The sequence below is a fragment of the Hylobates moloch genome, unplaced genomic scaffold, assembly GCF_009828535.3.
Source record: "Hylobates moloch isolate HMO894 unplaced genomic scaffold, HMol_V3 SCAFFOLD_14, whole genome shotgun sequence".
Taxonomy (NCBI): Eukaryota; Metazoa; Chordata; class Mammalia; order Primates; family Hylobatidae; genus Hylobates; species Hylobates moloch.
In genome coordinates, this window is record NW_026652289.1 from 96,810,445 (window position 1) to 96,831,190 (window position 20,746).

Here is a 20,746-nt window from a genome sequence, read left to right on the forward strand (position 1 = left end):
TTTGGGGATGTAACTGAGGAGGGGAACACAGGAGTCAGCACACAAGGTTCTGCTTCTTAAGCCGAGTAGCAACTGCATGGGAGATCATTTTGCTGTTCTCTAAACCATCTTTAATGTATATGCTCTTTGTAGGTATGATATGCTTTATAATTTTAAAAAATTCACATTGTCTCATGTATGACAAAATAAACCTGTTTTTAAAATTTCAGCATGTATGTGGAAAACTGAAGTCTGGGAATTCTGCACAACATCTCACTCTTGCCTAGGTCTCACTGTTTGTAAGGCGGTACTAGTTAGTGAAAAATAAGCACCGTGCTGGATTTCATGAGGCCCACATTCTCCCATATTAACCTCTTTTGTTCTAGGTTACTTTAACTATCAAAGTACACCACTTCTTTAAAAAGTCTTCCAACTTTAAGACTTTATGAGTTGATGAAAATATTAAGGTGAAGAATTATGGTATAAAGGGAAAAAAGACAATATTTAACTTACAATATTATTCAACTTTCCAAAGGATACAGAGCTGATAAATCCAAGTAATAAGACAAACACCTACGCCTATGTATTATGGCAAATTAGTTTGCCATATATATATAATTTCTAGAATGCATTTTACATTTTTTAATGTAAGAAACAAGTTTTAAAGCAAGCAACATATCTCGAATTTAACACCCAAACTGAAAGCTACTGACGAAAAGTTGGATTTCCTTGTTGGCTGGACAAATAACTGAAGTGTTCTAAAACACAATGCTGACCCAAGAAATTGCATGGTCCAAAATGTGTTTTGAAATTGAATAAGCAGTCCCACTGTGACCTCAAACTCCTGGACTCAAGCGATCCTCCTACCTCAGGCTCCCAAGTAGCTAGGACTACAGGAATGCGCCATCATGCTCAGCTATTTTTTTAAACTTTTCGGTAGAGACAGTAGCCTTGCTATGTTACCCAGGTTGGTCTCAAAATCCTGGCCTCAAGTGATCCTCCAGCTTCAGCCTCCCAAAGTGCTGGGATTACAGGTGTAGGCTGACAGTGCTGGGATTACATTGCACCTGTCCAGACAGTATTTCTTAAATAACTTTTACTTCATTATAGGAAGGTAGCTGTATACCCATTAACTAAAAACATCTTCAAAGTGGAAAAGACTAATTTCATCTGAATTTTAGTTCATGATACTGTTCAAAAGTTACAGTGCCTCAATTTAGTGAGCATAAAATATTGACTACAACTTAAGTAGTTCTCTTAATCCTTATTTCTCTAGTAAGAGATGATCTATTGCTTGAGAACCATGTTGCTTATAATAATTTCTTCTGTTGGTTTAAATAAAAAATACCATAAAGTTTAATTTTATTAAGGGTTAAATAAGATTTCAAAATTATAACTAATTTTAAACCTGAAATACTGAAATCTGATACTTTTCTATGGAACTATGATGGTGAAACAGTGTAGTATAACTAGGAGAAAAGAATAGGTTTTTTGATCAAGCAGGCATAAATCCAAATACTGAGTAACTCTGGGAAAGGTGAAATAATAATTCTTACCCCTGAGAAATTTATGAGGAAAAAGGACTCTGCCCTTTGATTTTTGGCACACTTTGCTATGATAGGAATTATTAATTAGTTTTCGGTTAATATTTGACCTTTAAATAGCAAGCCCAGTGTGGTTGACAAGTATTTATTTTAAAACTGACTATAAACATACTTCTCCATACAGTTAGAAGACATTCTTAGCAAAGATTTTATACAAAGGACCAGAATATCAATTACGAAATTACAGATTTCATGAAGTATTTCATTTATAATGTATTTTATTCAAGGAATGCCACGAAGCATAAAATCTTCCCCCTTAAGAAATGAAATGGGATTATATATAACTTAACCGATGGCAAAAGAAAAGTGATAACTAAAATTCATGCAAAGATTTGAAAATAAAGTTGTCCTTTAATAACTGTTTTGTAACTGCAGTAAGTAAAACATTCACTGTAGAATTCAATTTTACAAAGAAGGGAGTAAGATCTAGCAAGTCCAATCAGAGCAAGTTCAGGCATGTTAGTTCATTTCTTCATTTATGAAATGGGAATGATATGTATTAGGGGAGAAGGGAATCTTTTCTCTTTACTCAGGTTGGGCCTGTATACATAGAGAGGACAGGACTTTACCATAAGCCTTATCTTCCTACTAGGTGATAGGCTGGAGGGAAAACCTGATTTCTATATTCACTCTTTTTATGAATTTTTCCACAAGGCTGGTGGGGTGGCTAATAGACTTTGAAAATTACTGGGCTGTTTTCAGCCAGGGCAGAGTAACAGATCTAATTTATTCTTATACTTTAAACCACTCAAAATATATAAAAGAACTGTTTTCAGACATTGGCCAGCAGATAGGACAGGACTATTATCCTAGATGGGGAAATAAACAGGTGAGGCCAACAACTGCCCCACCTTACTGTCTGGAGCAAGTTTCCAGGCTCAAGCACTGGGAAAGCCACACAGAAACCAGCAGTCTCCCTAAATTGGTGGCAAAAGAATGAGAAGGGAAGGTTCTAAGCAGTTAAAGCACTGAAGAGGAGACAGTAGCACACAGAAAGCAAGCTCCAGAGAAATGGAGAGCCGTGAAAGAAAAAAAATCCCATTAATTAGATTTAAAAAACCAAAGCAGAATGCTTTTTTAGACATCAAAACACTGAAAAAAAATCGGTATTAACAGACCTGCCCTACCAAAAATGTTAAAGGAAGTTCTTCTGACAGAAGGAAAATAACATTTGAGAATCTATAGCTACACAAAAACACTGGAAATCACAAAATCATATAGGTAAATATAATTTTTTCTCAGTTTTAAAATCACTTTTAAATATAATTGAAGGAAAAATAATCACAATGCATTGTGGGACTTATAACAGTCTGGATATAAAATGCATAACAATAGCATAAAGGCCCAAAGAAGGTGAAATGGAAGGTTCTTATACTATACACAAAGTGGTATAATATTGCTTGGAGGTAGCCTATAACAAGTTAAAAATAATGTGCACCCTAAAGTAACTAGTAGGAAAAAACAAAACCAAACCCAAGAGGTATAACTAAGAAGTTAACAAATGAGATAAAATAGAATTAAAAAAAAAAATCCAAAGAGGTCAGAAAAAGCGTGAAAAGGCGGCCAGGCATGGTGGCTCACGCCTGTAATCCCAGCACTTTAGGAGGCCAGGCTGGGCGGATCACCTGAGGTCAGGAGTCCGAGGCCAGCCTGGCCAACACGTTGAAATTGTCTCTACTAAAAATACAAAAATTAGTCAGGCATGGTGGCGTGAGCCTGTAATTCTAGCTACTTGGGAGGCTGAGGCAGGAGACTCACTTGCCAAAATTGCACCACTGCACTCCAGCCTGGGTGACAAAGTGAGGAAAAAAGAAAAAGAGTGAAAAAGGCACAAAGAAAGATGGGACAAATAAAATTGTAAGATAGTGGATTTAAGCCCATCTATATCAACAATAACCTTAAATGTGAATGGTATAAGCATCTTATCAAAACGCAGATGTTGTGAGATTAGATTTTTTTTTTTAAAAAAGACACAACTATATATTACTCACAAGATGTCAATTTTTTTTTTTTTTTTTTTTGAGACAGAGTCTTGCTCTGTTGCCCAGGCTGCAGTGCAGTGGCACGATCTCAGCTCACTGCAACTTCTGCCTTCTGGGTTCAAGCAATTCTCCTGCCTCAGCCTCCCGAGTAGCTGGGATTACAGGCACACGCCACCATGCCCAGCTAATTTTTGTATTTTTGGTAGAGACGGGGTTTCACCATGTTGGTCAGGCTGCTCTCGAACTCCTGACATCAGGTGATCCGCTCGTCTTGGCCTCCCAAAGTGCTGGGATTATAGGTGTGAGCCACGGTGCCTGGCCAGATGTCAATTTTGAATATAAAGAAATAATAGGTTAAAAGTTAAAGGTTAAAAAAAGATATACCATGCGAACACTAATCAAAAGAAAGCTGAAGTGGTTATATTAATATCAGATTAAATAGATTTCAGAAAAAAGTGATTTTGCTAGTGATGAGGTCTACTTCATAATGATAAAAAAGCCAATCACCAAGAGTGTATGACAGCCCTAAACATTTATGCACCTAACAACATAGCTTCAAAATGTATGAAGCAAACACCAACAGAACTTTAAGGAGAAATAGAAACACAATTTTATTTGGAGGTTTCAACATACCCCTTTCAATAATAATCAATAGAACAATTAACAAAGTATCACTAAAAGTATAGAAAACTTGACATTTATAAAACACTCCACCATCAAAAGCAGAATGTAGATCCTCCCAGATGCACACAAAACATTTACCATGACAGATCATATTCTGAGCCATGAAACAAGTCTCAATAAATTCAAAAGAATTTATACGAGGTGCAGTTGCTCACACCTCTAATGCCAGCGCTTTGGGAGGCTGAAGTGGGAGGATCACTTGAGCTCAGGAGTTCAAGAACAACCTGGGCAACAAAATAAGATCCCTGTCTCTACACACACACACACACACACACACACACACACACAATTAGCCAGGCTCAGTGATGTGAGCCTGCAGTCCCAGCTACTTGGGAGGCTGAGGTGGGAGGATAGCTTGAGCCTGAGAGTTTGAGGCTGCAGTGAGCTAGGATTGTGCCTCTGCACTTTAGCCTGGGCAACACAGATCCTATCTCAAAAAAAAATAAATCAAAATCAGCCGGGCACAGTGGCTCACACCTGTAATCCCAGCACTTTGGCAGGCCAAGGCGGGTGGATCACGAGGTCAGGAGTTCAAGATCAGCTTGGCCAACACGGTGAAACCCCATCCCTACTAAAAATACAAAAATTAGCTGGGTGCGGTGGCAGGTGCCTGTAATCCCAGCTACTTGGGAGGCTGAGGCAGGAGAATCGCTTGAACCCCGGGGGCAGGAGAGGTTGCAGTGAGCTAAGATCGCACCACTGCACCCCAGGCTGGGTGACAGAGTGAGAATCTATCTCAAAAATAAATAAATGAATAAAAAATAAAATAAAATAAAAATAAGGATTTAAATCATAAAGTATGTTTTCCAACCACAATGGAAATTAAATTAGAAATCAGTAAGAGATATCTGGAAAACCTCAGAATATCTGGAAACTAAATGACTGCTGATTTTAATAGTCATTGCACCACCCTTTACTCTGAACTGAGGTCCTAGAGGAAGGGCTAAATTGTGTCCCTTCCAAAACTCATATGTTGAAGCCCTAACCCTCAAAGGGGACTGTACTTGGAGACAGGGCTTTTAGGAGGTAATTAAGATTAAATGGGGTTATACCAACAGGGTCCTAATCCCGTACAACTGAGAATATAAAGAAATGTTATATTCTTTATATTCTCTTAAAAGATGAAGGCTCACACAGAGGCCATGCAAGCAAGCCAGGAAGAGTGCCTCACTAGAAATAAAATCAACTGGCATCTTGATCTTAGGCTTCCCGAACTCCAGAACTATGATAAAATAAACTTCTGTTAAGTCACCCAGTCTATTGTATTTTGTTATGGCAGCCTGAGCTGATTAATATACCAAGGCTAAATAAAAACCAGGAATTTGAGTCCGTATTTCCTGTTCTTTCCTGAAACTCAGGGGAAGTGGTCTTGCCCTTAGCTCTAGATTCCTGGGTAAGGCATGGTGGGGCCTGCACGTAGAGCTAGGTGTTCTCAGTTAATAAAGAGGGAGTTAAAGTACCAGGAATAAACTGGGGTTTCCAGAAGTTTTACACTTGGGGAATTTGGGGATGCATGCTCAGATTAATAGTGTGGTACTGTATTCCACTACCAATTATTGTGTGTATGTACTTCTGGTTGGCACTCAGTTGGAGAAATGGTACCTTGAATTCCTAGCAATTACAGTAACTATCCAACCACCTTACTAAGGGAAACTTAAGAGGAAGAATAAATTTGGGATTGGGAGAGCAGAGGTAGGAGTAGGAAATGTTGGACTTCGTGAATGCTACATGTATTTATCATTTTTGTTTGCTGTTAAACATCAAAGTCCTATGGGCTTGATGATGATTACAAGTGAAGTATATCAAAGACTGAATTATCAGTCTTACCCCAAAAGAGAAAAAAGAATCTTCTGTTCTATGGCATGGTGAAGTCAAGTTGGGGGGCAGGAGAAAAAGGGAGAAAATTAAGACAAAAGAATGAGGAATAAAACGAAAAGAAAAATGATACATACATGTAGCATTCATGAAGTCCAACATCATTTCGTACTCCTACCCCTGCTCTCCCAACCCCAAATTTGCTCGTCCTCTTAAGTTTCCTATTTACCATTATCCATGCTCAATCACCCAAGCCAAAAACTTACTAATTTAGTCTTATATATTGTACCTCCTAATAGCTCTAACCAAGTTTAGTCCTCACTGCCAATACTACTAAGACCATCATCTCTCTCATTGGTCTCTCTGCATCTCATCTCTTACCGTTCCCATCCCTCTTTACCTCTCTTATTAGAATTCTATAAAATGTAAATATGATTATATTGGATTAAATCTCCATAATGGACCCCACTATATACTAATAAGAGCCCAAACTCTTATACTTTTTAAAGCAGTTTAAAAGTCACTTAGTAGAAACAGAGGTGAAGCCTCCCTTACTCTCTCAGGCAGACATTTATTATTATAGTATTGCTATTAAAGCTAATAACCAGTGACTTCCTATAAGACAGAAGCTCTCCCACTCACTCCTATATCCTGAATATTAGGATTTTCTAAATAAACAATCATATCACTGTAATATAATGTTACTTCTTTCCAGTCTTTATGTTTCTACTTCTTTTTCTTGCCTTATTGTAATGCCTAGCTATACAATGTGGTATAAAAGCAGCTTGAGTGTCTTCTTTCTGATCTCAGTAAGAAAATGTTCAATATTTCACCACTAAGTATATTAGGTGTAGATTTTCATAGATGTTCTTTAACAGGCTGAGAAGGTTTATGATGTTATCTTGGTTTGATGAATAGCATGTGAAAGAAATCTCTCAAGGAAATTTTATTTTTTACTTAATTTAGAATGAATCACGAGTGCTGAAGAAATTTTAAAGCAACAAACTTGTAGACAAGAATTGCTGAAGAATATGCCATTTTTCAAATTATTTCTTATTTAAGAAACATCTAGGTATTTAAAAATGCTTACCTTCTATAACATGCCAGAAAAAATACATATCCTATTCACCAAGAGTGAACCCTAACGTAAACTACAGACTTTGGGTGATGGTGTTAAAAAAAGAGTACCACTGTGGGCCGGGCACAGTGGCTCCCAGCACTTTGGGAGGCTGAGGCGGGCAGATACCTGAGGTCAAGAGTTTGAGACCAGCCTGGCCAACAGGGTGAAACCCCGTCTCTACTAAAAATACAAAAACTAGCTGGGCATGAGGCATGGTGGTGAGCACCTGTAATCCCAGCTACTTGGGAGGCAGAGGAAAGAGAATTACTTGAACCTGGGAGGCGGAGGTTGCAGTGAGCCAAGATTGCCCCACTGCACTCCAGCCTGGGCAACACAGTGAGACTCTGCCTAAAAAAAAAAAAAAAGTACCACTGGGGTGGGTGGTATCACTAACAGGAAGGTTGTGTGCATGTGGAAACAGCGGATATATGGGAAAGTTCTGCAGGGTTTTGCTGTGAACATAAAACTGCTCTAAAAACAAACCTTATTACTAATTTTAAAAAATTACTTCCTATAAAGGCGAGAAAAACATATACTTACTTTGTGCAGTTTTAAAAAATAAAAAATGAAAATAATCTATTCACTTATTCTAAAATCATATTTAAGAAGCCTCCCTTGGGAAGCATAGATTATGAAGAAAAAAACAAAAATTACTGGAGAAAGTGACTTGAAAGTGACTTCAAGCAAAAAAAGAAAGTATCAAAGCTCAGATGAGTCTTTATTGTCTCAAGAGAAAAAAAAAAAAAAAAAAAAAAAAGAAGTCCACCCGCATAGGCTTAAATTAAAAGTTTATCTTTTATATTATTTTACTATCTGATAAGTATGAATATACTTACAAGTCTTCAGGGCCTGAAAATCAGACTAGATTAGTTACTAGAAGGGATAAGTGCTAATTCTATAATATCATCTGTTCCTGAACTTGTATTACAAGCAAAAAAACTGTGAAGTGGTTAAGGGAAGCACAGTTCTCATAGTAACTGACATTCTCAAAGTCTACTGACAATAACCTTGTTTCTCATATAACCTCTGGTGCTGAGTTTCTTGAACAAAATTCCCCTGGACTAGACTACTGAATATTTATATAAGGTTTCTATATTTTAGAGATATGCCAGAATAGGAGTATCTAATGAGTAGTAAAATATATTGTATAATGACAACTTTTAGCATCCTATAAATACAACAGTCTGGGAAATAGCAATTTAGTGCCAGTCAGGTTTCTGTTTATAAAAGGTCTTATCTATAGAAAATAGCTGAAAAGACAGCTGAATTATTTCATTTACATTGAAGACTGCTGGTAACTGCTTTCTGGTTTGTGCCTGTGGATCAATCATGCAGTTTTATATGTTATAAATAAAGGCTAATACTTCTTAGGCTCTTACTATGTGCCAGATTCTGTGATGAATATTTATTTATTTTTTTTAGACAAAGTCTTGGTCTTGTGGCCCAGGCTGGAGTGCAATGGCACAATCTCGGCTCACTGCAACCTCCGCCTTCCGGGTTCAAGCGGTTCTCCTGCCTCAGCCTCCCAAGTAGCTAGGATTACAGGCACCCGCCACCACACCCAGCTAATTTTTTTTTTTTTGGTATTTTTAGTAGAGATGGGGTTTTGCCATGTTGGCCAGGCTGGTCTTGAACTCCTGATCTCGTGATCCGCAGGCCTCAGCTTCCCAAAGTGCTAGGATTACAGGTGTGAGCCACCACGCCTGGCTGATGAATATTTTTTCTTATTTAATCTTCACAAAATACTAAGAATACAGTAAAAGTTAAGATACTTGCCCAAAGCCCACATGTTAACCATCATACTGTACTTCCAAGAATAGGCCCATTGTATATGTAATAGTCATTCATGTACAATTAACACTGTTAACCAAATCTAAAGTGTCAATTTTAAGACATATTACTCTTTTATCTTTTATTAACAAAAAAGCTTCCAATTAAACTATAGTGTGGGCCAGGTGAGGTGGCTCACACCTGTAATCCCAGCACTTTGGTAGGCTGAGGTTTGGAGTTCAAGAACAGCCGGGCCAACATGGTGAAAACCCGTCTCTACCAAAAATACAAAAATTAGCTGGGTGTGGTGGTGGGCACCTGTAATGTAACCCCAGCTACTTGGGAGGCTGAAGCATGACCATCGCTTGAACCTGGGAGGTGGAGGTTGCAGTGAGTCGAGATCCTGCCACTGAACTTCGGCCTGAGCAACACAGCAAGACTCAGCCTCAAAAAAAAAAAAAAAAAAAGCAACAATCTTATATCAGAGATTTAAAATGTAGACTATGTACATTCTAAAATAAATATGATTATCCTAAAATTATCAGTTTTATCAGATTTTGATTTAAATGCAATATATACTACTAGATCTGAAAACAAAGTGAGCAAACTATATGAATGATTTTCAGGTTCTTTTAAATTTTTATTTATAACTGACATAATTATACATATTTATGGGGTAACAGTGTGATGTTTCAATGTATTTATACATTATATAATGATCAAATAGTATAGCCATTATGGAAAACACTATGAAGGTTCATCAAAAAATTAAAAAAAGGACTACCATATGATCCAGCATCCCATTATTGAATATATATTTAAAGAAAATGAAATCAGTATGTCAAAGAGATACCTGTACTCCCATGTTTATTGCAGTTCTTTTAAGCTTCTTTTGAAAGGACATGCAGTCTTGGTGAATGAAACCCTTTATCACAAACCTCTTATTTGAAGAAAAAATAAAACAGCTACAGGTACAGGTGTTTATAAGAACTGCATTCGTAACTTATGCTTACATATTTCTAGTCAAACGGTTTGTACATTCATCAAAGTAAAAATACTTCCATCAAAATGTATGTTTAATAAAGATTGATTAAAGTAAATCTGTATTGTAAAAAATGGGATGAATTAACACTGGATATTTTATGAGAAAGGCTGACAAAAGGCACTGAGCTGAAAGTTGTTTGACTTCACTCTCTGTGTGAATAGTAACCAACAGCCCCCCTACAGTGCTATGGGGTCTTTCTCTTCCTTTCCACTGCTCCCATCTTGATCAGCCCAAGAGAAGCTTATCATCTGAAGGAGCAATGATGGGGAGGGTAGAGACCATGTTCCACGAAAGTAGAGAACTGTCGATTCTATAAAAGGGGGTGATGGACCAGAAGTGTAGGAGAATGATAGCTTGCCAAAAAGAAAATGAGATGATGTAATCACATCAAGAAAGAATACCCACCAGTTCCTTCAGTCATCCAGCTATTTGAAGGAGGCAGGCAATGCCACCCTTATAACTGTATGAGCGGATTCATTACTCTCTGTGCAAATACAGGAAGATCAATTATTTGAGATGGAAAATTATAATTGTAAATGGCAGTTGTAAATATAGCACCTTGCTATAAGGTTGGTAAGAACAGAAACAACACATTTTCTGATTTTTTTTCCCCACAAAGTAAGTTTCATATTGCTCTGTTTCCTCTTTGAAATAGTAACTCTGCCAAAAGCAGTATCCTTTGATAAAGATAACAATCAAGTAGTGGGATTTAACACTAAAGTAACGTTTTAATTAATGTTTTATTGGATGACTCTGTGGTCATTATCATTAACTTCAGGCAGCCAAGTATAGAATATTTCTAAATATTCTAAACTAAATTGGTTTTAGTTCAGCCAATTCTCACACAATGAGAACTAAGCACAGCTATTATGATCAAGCAATTATTTATTTTGTGTTATTCTGAAATCCTCTGTTTAGAAGATAAATTTGCCAATCTGTTTAAATTCTGTATTTAACTTGGATCTTTCCCCTAGATTTTGATAGCTAAATAGCAGATCTTAAAGATCAGCATTTATAGTTGTAATATATCCTGAAATTCACAGATCTCTCAATAAAACAAAAATCAAATGAAAATAATGCTAAGCAACTTGCAAAAAGCATGAAAATTGCCGCACTAGAAGCCAGAAGCCTGGATTCTAATTTCAACTTTGTAATAAACTAGCCCTGAGACCTTGGGAAAAGTCAAACTCTGTGAGCCTCAGCAAACTCACATGTAAAATGAAGGTATGTGAAACTAGATGGCCCCTTCCAATTCCAATTATCTAATTCTACTTAAGCCAAATTTTGAAATTACAAAATACTACAATCCCATTTATTGTTAGTATCAGTTTGGCCACAAGCACAGACTAACTCTTACATCTAGCCTGCCACAAACTAAAAATAATCATGAGGGTGTTGGCCAGAGTACAAAACTTGTTCCAACTGTAGCTGTTTTGCTTTTTGTGACTTGAAATCTTAGAATCACTTACGCCTCCTCTCTCTCACTTATTCCCAATAAGCCATCAATGTTAAAGTCTGACTGCTATTTCAGCAACCTCCCATATCTGACCCCTCACCATTCCCAGACAGGCCAGAACATTGGATGCATAAAGGGGAGTAATGAAAGACGGGTGAAAAAAAGATCTTATTTATTTTTTTGAGACAAGGTCTCACTCTGTCACCCAGGCTACAGTTTATTTTGATCATAGCTCACCGTAACCTCAAACTACTGGGCTCAAACGATCTTCCCGCCTTGGCCTCCCAAACTGCTGGGATTACTGGTGTGAGCCTCCACACACAGTCCCTATCTACCTTTTTTAACCTCACCTTCCATCACTCCCTTTTATGCTCCCATCACACATGCCAAACTCATTCTCTCCCAGGGCCACCTCAAGATGCCCCATCCTCTGTATTCAACTAAATCACTAGAATTCCTCCTGTTTCCAGAACTCCCCTCATAGCAGGCCTTATAAAGACATACCATGAAAAAGCTTTGTGGTCAGAAAGTTATTCATACTTCATGCATTAGGAGAATATTCCAATTCTCTTAACATGCTTTCTGCTTTTCCAATCTTCAGATTTAACGGTGGTTCCCAAAAATTATAGCTAGTGACTCAAAAAACACTTGAACTTTTGTTAAAAATTGACCCAGCATCTTGCTCTGTAGCCCAGGCTGGAGTACAGTGGCACAATCATACCTCACTGCAGCCTTGAAATCCTGTACTCAAGCGATCCTCCCGCCTCAGCCTCCTGAGTAGCTGGGACTACAGGTATGCACCACCACACCTGGCTATTTTTTTTTTTTTTTTTTTTTTTTTTGTAGAGACAGCACCTCACTATGTTGCCCAGACTGGTCTTGAACTCCTGGGCTCAAGTGATCCTCCTGCCTCACAAAGTGCTGGACTTACAGGTGTGAGCCACAGTAGCTGGCCTTGAACTCTTTTTTTTTTTTTTGGAACTAACTTTTTAAAAACTGTATTTTAGCCGGGCGCAGTGGCTCACGCCTGTAATCCCAACACTTTGAGAGGCCGAGGCAGGCGGATCACAAGGTCAGGAGTTTGAGACCAGCTTGACCAACATGGTGAAACCCCGTCTCTACTGAAAATATAAAAATTAGCTGGGTGTGGTGGCGCGCACCTGTAATCTCAGCTTCTCAGGAGGCTGAGGCAGGAGAATCACTTGAACCTGGGAGGTGGAGGTTGCAGTGAGACGAGATCACGCCACTGCACTCCAGCCTGGGTGACAGAGGGAGATTCAGTCTCAAAAAAAAAAAAAAACAAAAAACCCTGTATTTTAAAGGTTTAAATCTCACCATATATGAAAGTCTTTAAAAATATTATTTCGTAGAGTTTTAAAATCTTTATAAAGTTCTTGAATATATCTGTTAAGTTTATTCAAAAATTAGATGTTTGTTGTTTTTGTAAAAGGCATTTTTGTTATTTTTTTATTTTTGGAGAGATGGTCTTTCTATGTTGCCAGGCTGGTTTTGAACTCCTGGCCTCAAGCAATCCTCCAACCTCGGCCTCCCAAAGTGCTGGGATTTCAGTCATGAGTCGCTGCGCCTGGCCTACATTTTCTAACTTAATTTCTATTCTTACGGAGGAAAAATTTAACTTTACCTCTTCATCAGATTCTTCAGATTAAAAAATTAGGGTAAGAAACAATCAGATGATCTCTGTTTCAGCTTACATACATAATTCTTCATTACATCCACCTCATCTGATCCTATTACCCTCTTTCGTGGCTTTTTATCATTGTTAGAAGAGCCTATGACACCTTATACTTTTCCTTCTTAGAATTCAGCACAAATGAAATTAAGTCATTATTTGAGCTTTATGAGAATTAAGACCAACTACTATTGCTTAGCACAGTGCTTGATATGAACAGGTAGGCACTCAAATGGATGTTTAATGTTTCACCATATTTTGTTTTCTTCTCAGTTTCAGCTTATTTCTGGTTAAAGTGATGAAAGCTAATTGTTACCCTTCCCAGATAACTATTACTTTATTCTTCTCCTGGATTTCATATTTTAATTGCCAATTGTTTTTCTATCTTATCAATGTAATTCTCTTAAATGAGATAAGGAAACATTTGTTTAAAATGATTAGGCAATCACTAAATCTCTACATCAAGGGCAAAAATTGTCAAAAATAAAAAATAAAAGGAGAGAACACTTTGAGTTCTAATTTCTGTATTGAGTACTAGAATTTCTAGGCCTCAACAGTCATTTAAAGGATTATAGATTGATCACAGCAACCTATTGAATACTTATGTGAGCAGTTGAGGGCAACCCAAGCTATACAAAGAAAACTAAATTCTAAGTAATTTGAAAGGCTAGAAGAGTAGAAAAAAGTATTTGATACTTATGTGTTAAAAACTGTCTGAGATTCAGCTCTTCTCCGAGGCAATGGGAGAATAAGCTATTTTGCTAACTTCTAGTAGGGGGCAGTCATATGGAGAGAACACAGATAAGCCTAATTCATGGTGATATGATAAATGAGGTCAGGCGCAGTGGCTCATGCCTGTAATCCCAGCACTCTGGGAGGCCGAGGCGGGCACATCACTTGATGTCAGGAGTTCGAGGCCAGCCTGGCGAACATGGTGAAACCCCATCTCTACCAAAAATACAAAAATTAGCTGGGCGTGGAGGCATATGCTTGTAATCCCAGCTACTTGGGAGGCTGAGGCAGTAGGATTGCTTGAACCTGGGAGGCGGAGGCTGAAGTGAGCCAAGATCACGCTATGCCTCTGCACTCCAGCCTGGGCGACAAAGCAAGACTCCATCTCAAATAAATAAATAAATAAATAATTTAAAAAAAGATGAAATAGGAGTAGATCAAGTTGCTATGGGAATATTTAGGAGGGAACTCAATCTTGGACATCAGAGAGAGCTCCCAGTGGGTATGATATTTAAAATGTATGACTTAGAACTAGTCAGTGTTACTGAGAAAACTTACTGGTTTCCTCAATTCATTTCTGTCTTACCTGCACTAATCCTATTCAATTTCATTTCTCTATGCTCTGTGTAAACCATCAGACACAATTCATTATAGTTTCAGGGCCTGAAGACTCTCAAGTAGAAAATATTGTCCTTTTCGCTATCCTTTGTGGGAATATTCCTGATTATATGGTGTTATCACTCCACACCTCATACAGAGAGAACTCTGAGACAAAGATCTGAGAAAACATTGTAACAAAAGGAAACAAACTCCTGTCTCTCAAAACCAAATTCTAGATTTACCTATACTCTCATAAGAATATTCTGTGTTAAAAAGGTAACAATCCACTATCCCACTGCTGGTTTTTTTTACCCAGCTTCATTAATCCTAGATAAATGGCACATGACTTTCCAAAATTATCCTTAAACTTAACCTAGTTTAGTCTTACATTTTTACCTCATGGGAAAATGGTTACAACATAGGCTGGCCCCCCAAAATACATTCTGTCCTTTCAACCTCCTTCTCCCAACCATATGAATGACCCCTATTTCTAGTACTCTCAATATCCTCTTTCCCACTGAATGTGTCTATGTGTGAAATCTAAAACTCGTGGAGAAATAAAAAGTGGACAGAAGACAGAGGTCTTTTTAATTAAGAGGTGAGAAACTTGGGCACACACAGATCAGTTCTGCTTGATTCTCTTGAACAAAGATAGAACTGGGTGACATTCATAGCAGTGGACCTGTCATTTCTCGTGCAGAATGATTTCTGGAAGAGATTCCAGGTGGCAGCCTAAGGCCAAAGGAGGTGTCATTAGGTCTTCTCTAATCTCAGTCTACAACTCAGAGATGTGGCATGTAGGTTCTGAAGACCTGAACACCGCATTCCAGGCTGGTCTTTTTGTGCTAGGTTTTCTATCAGAAGCCCATCTAGAACGTAGGAGTCCGCAAAGGAATACTGGGTACTGCCCAGGGCAAACCCATCTACAAGGGTACTAATGTATGGAGCACATATGGGAACATTTTACCATATCCCTTGAAGTGGAAAAAAAAAACAAACATGTGACACTTTGCTTGCATACATATTCTGAAAGTTGCATCCAGTCTGTTTTAAGCCTCAATTTTCAAATATTAATGCTTTTATACTCTGACTATAAACAAATTACGTTAAAAAAAGTTCTTAACCTAAGGTAATTTATGATCCTCTTGGTATTTTCCACAAAATCATGTGTACATAAACATAGATGTGTTTTTCCCCCTAGCAAGGGGGTTGATAGCATTCAGCACATTCTCAAAAGGGTCAGTAGAAGATGCTGACATACAGCAATCATTCTTTTTCTACATGGGTATTTTTGAGAGAAGCGATTTAAGGTAACTATGCATTACCCAAAAACATACACACCAATGCAATGTAGTCAGTTAAAATTAGGATACCTATTTTTAAAAGGGTTCTCCTCCCCTTTTGTCAACTGCAAGTAGTCTCTGGGCCCAATTCAGAAGCTAATTGGTTAATATTACTGGACTCAATGACAGTGATAAAATGGAGTATACTTGGAAAATACTTTTTGTTTTGTTTTACATTTGTGTGTTCTCTTTCAATAAGCTAACCTGCACCTTCCAGCAAATTGGAGGGCTAAATTAGTTTATGTAAAAAAAAAAAAAAAATCACAAAAATTTTACCCTTGATGAAAATGTGAAAAATAGAATGGAACCCAGATTAAACCTCTCTCCCAAAATAATGTATGTCAGCTCAAAGCAATGAAAATACTGTGGTCAGTCGAAAGAAGCTGAAATTTTGTGTACTTATGAAAATGACAAAAGAGCATTTTGGCTTTGAAGTTTGAGTTTTCACAACACCATTAGATTTTTAGTCTTAAATTTTAATATTTCAAGACAATTACACTCATATCTGTGATATTTAGTTTCTGCCTTCCAGGCAGCTGGCTTGTCCCTTGTCATTAATATGGAAGGCAATTACAATGTCACCTTTAGCTCAGTTCTAGCTGAGGAATTCAAAAGAAAAGTCAGAAACAAGTTACTTCCCAGTAAATAAATCACCAAGGGATTTAGCAAGTCTAATCAATCAGCTCAGCATTTGCAGGGCTCAGAGGGGTGGGGGAGATCTGGGGGTGTTAGCACACACATGAGTGTACATACACACACAACAGAAACAAAATAACACTACAATAATCAAACTGTATGAATATGTTATCAAAATACTACAAACAGAACAAATGTTTCTTTTGCCTTCTATGTCTCTTCTCATTTTACTCATTCTTTCCTTACCACTGTTGACTATTACCTTTCTTCAGATATTTAGCCATGCACTTACCCATGAACCCTGTCTTCTTTTCTGCCCCAATCCCCGTATCTCCATGGCTTTCCAGTTAATGAAGTACCTTAGGAAATTGAGAAACCTAGAAGTGTATCTTAGTGAAAGGTCTAAAAAACTATGCTTAAAATTCTCAAAATACTGAGAAAACTCAACATACTCACATTTTTAATGTAGAATAACTTTAAAGAAAAGGAAAGTTATAATACAATCTCACAATTTATTATAATAACTAATTAATAAGTAGTAATGAATCTAAGTAGTTTCGCACATTCTTTCATCTAAATCCCACAATCATCCTAAAATCTCATGATACCGAGGGGGATACTAAGGCCCAGAAGGTGAAACTATGCCCAATATTACACAGCTAAATAATAAATTATACAGGCAATCCACCCAAAACTGTTTTTCCTTTTTATTTATTGATATACCACAGTTGTATGTATTTTTGGGGGTACATGTGATATTTTAACACATGTATATGATGTGTAATGATCAAATCAGGGTAACTGGAATATCCATCACCTCAGACATTTATATTTTCTTTGCGCTGGGAACATTACAATTCTTCTCTTCTAGGTATTTTGAAATATACAATAATTATTAACTATAATTTCCTATCATATTATTGAATGACAGAACGATTTCTTCTAACTGTATGTTTGTACCCACCACCCAAAATTTGAACCTCAAAAAACACCTTCAAAATATTAAGAAAACAGAAACCAACATAAATTTTAATGGTAAAAATTTAGCAATGTTAAAGAACAGGAATATACATAACTGATTCATACAGCATCCCTCTCATATGACAGATGATAGGAAGCTTATAGCAAAATCTGAGGCCCAACCGTGTATGAGCCTTAGGTGCTGATTACGTTTTATACTCTATCTTTACTACTTCCTCAAATTTATAATTTTACTGTCCCTGGGCTTATTATAAACCTTCTCTTCTAGTTCTATGATGTCCAGAAGTCTTTCAGTGAGTAAAACTGAGGAATCCAGTGAAGAAAAGAACAGAAAGATATTTCCAGTTTCTCAATAGTCCTCATGCTGTGACTTTTATAACTGAGCCTTATCACAAAGGATTATATAATAGATTCAAGTAATACTGCAAACAATTATATTTTTAAAACTTAGGTCTTTGATTTTTTGATACTATAACATCTGAAGATTAAAAAAATTTACTATATACTTGCAAAAGCAATATAGTTTAGCAAAAACACTGTCGATATGTGAAAATGCCTCACAAAAAGTTAAGACCAAATTTTTGGCCCTGCTGACTATGAAAAGCAAATATTTCTTGGATTCAAACTATGAACAAGTAATGAAATTTCTGCAAGGAAGAGTCAAGGAAAATGTGTCATATAGCACCTAAGGCATACATATAGAAATCAAACATCTGTGGCCGGGCGCGGTGGCTCACGCTTGTAATCCCAGCACTTTGGGAGGCCGAGGCGGGCGGATCACGAGGTCAGGAAATCGAGACCACGGTGAAACCCCGTCTCTACTAAAAATACAAAAAATTAGCCGGGCGTGGTGGCGGGCGCCTGTAGTCCCAGCTACTCGGAGAGGCTGAGGCAGGAGAATGGCGGGAACCCGTGCGAGATCGTGCCATTACACCCAGCCTGGGTGACAGAGCCAAATCCGTCTCAAAAAAAAAAAAAAAAAAAAAAAATCAAACATTTGTGATAATACCCCATATTTTTTAAAGAACTGTAAACAAAACAGCATTATATATTATTGCTTGATTTCAAAATAATCAAAAACAATCTGTTTTACTTAAAACCAACTGTAGCAATCACTGCATCTAGTAAATACTAGCACTTCTATGTGCTATTCCTTATAAAGAGGCAATTCAAAAAAGAAATCAGTTTTTGAGAATTAAATTATTTTTCCATAAGCACAAAACAATAGCCAATTTAAAGATCTGACATAGACAAAGACAATAAAAATTGTATTGTCAAATAACAGACAAATCCAAAAAACTGAAATATGCTAGCAATGTTATTATAACTGACCAGATTATAAACCTCAATTACCCTGAAGTTCTGCTACTGAATAGGAACTTTCAGATGCTCCAGTATATAAAACATTTTTAGGTGCTAAGCCCAGGAATAATGTCTGGAATTCTGCCAATAATATTCCTTCTGAATACAATGGCAAAGCCTCTGTGTGACACAGCAGTACACTCAACTTTCTTACAATGTCATGTTCCCCCATCTTTTGCAGCATATGAATGAGAAATAGCCTTTCTCTTGGAGGCTCTATTAATTTTTACGAAATAAACCAACATAAAACGGGTAGCAAATCAGTTTAAACAAAACTTTGGTTTTTATGGTTCTATAATTAGAAAATAAAATTAGTAATTGATAAGAGTTACAGCTCAAAAAATGAAAATTGCTAGATTGACTCTCACGTGGTTAGTCATATTTAACAAACTTGAGTCCTCTCTGCCTGTGTCTGCCTCTCACTCCAAACTCCCTCTCATACCCCTACCCCTTCTACACACAGCTGCTCTTCTTGAAGTGAGTGCTTTATATTGCGGAGGCCACCAAGTCCAAATAAGATAACCTTATTTGCTATAATTTTTATAACTTCTATCAAATTCAAGTTTTTGGCTGCACCTTACAAACTTGAAAATCTAAGAAATGCCAGTCTTTTAAACTTCAGCCACATGTAGGTCTACGTCAAACACTTTTTTAATCTTTAAGGACTATTTTGTAAATTTTCACCAATTATTAGAAATCTTTTTAATACAAATTATTATATACATAGTATTGTTACAAAGATCAGCAAAGGGCACAAAAGCATGGGATAATATTTTGAGTTCTCCTTAAAGAAAAGAAATTTCTCTCCTTACCAGAAATGCTAACACTGATTGTTAAGACTTTCTAATGACAGGTATTTTTTTGAAAAGAACAACAACAAAACCCATCCTATTCCAAACTATATCGTTTGTAGAGATAACAAAGCCCTAATATTAACTCTGAGCTTATACTAATTTTACTCATCAGACATACATCACTGAGTGAACTAAAGGCCACTTAGCCATGTAAAATGAAAAAGCAAAGGAAAAGCTGGTTATTAGCTCAATACGGATTGTTTGTAAAATGGGCAATATGCTAATTAGTCTGCTCTGCTTTAATTAAAAGAATCATTAGCTAAATCACATATGTAAACTTTAATTTCACAGTATTTGAGAAAGATACAAAAAGACCTTTTGTTTATTAAAACACTTTAAAACTTTCCTATCATCTGTTGAACAGACCAATTTTTCCAGATCTTATATAAACAAATGGTAACCTATACTCTGGTCAATTATCACATATATTATATTAGTGTAGTTTAATAAGATTTGACTGTATTTGAAGTATTAACTAAGTCAGATATGCAATGATTACATTTAGGAGGCCTACTTCAATTTTAAAATACTAGCTTAACCTTGTATGTTGTCTTCAAAATCCTTTATTCTTCAGTTTTCTATATGGATGTTTAATAGAACACTACACTGACTTTGCGGTTGAATTATGATTATGACGCTTTATCTGAACAGCACAGAACTAGTCAATGGATTAAATAATTAAGAGATTGCACAATTTGAGGTAGGATTTGCAGAAATGCTTTATAAAAAGATTTTGGCACACCAATTCCTTAAACTATGTCAAAAATCTCAGTTAAATTATGACAATCTTTGTCAAATTCAGAAACATAAATTCAATTAAAAATATGCAGCTTATTTAAAATACATTTGTCTTAACAGCTTTAATTTAAAAAATACCTCCTGCCCCCACATACAGTTAATGCTTCTGGCTAATGCACATTCTCTTCCCTGTATTCTCATTTCTATCACATTTTTTCCCCATTAAAGTGAGCACATTGTATTTGGTTTCTTTTCTTCCTACTCATTGTTCAGTTCAGCATTTTAATAATCTTTTCAGTACTGCTGTTCAAAGAAAACAGGCTATATGAAGCTAAAGAAAATTCTCTAAGTTCAA

General features: G+C 36.7%; 1 protein-coding gene across 6 annotated transcripts in view; it reads right to left on the reverse strand.

Annotated features, from left to right (window-relative positions):
- The window catches only part of ATOSA (atos homolog A), a 99,269-nt gene that overhangs the window by 51,055 nt on the left and 27,468 nt on the right, over positions 1–20,746 (reverse strand). The window lies entirely within an intron of this gene.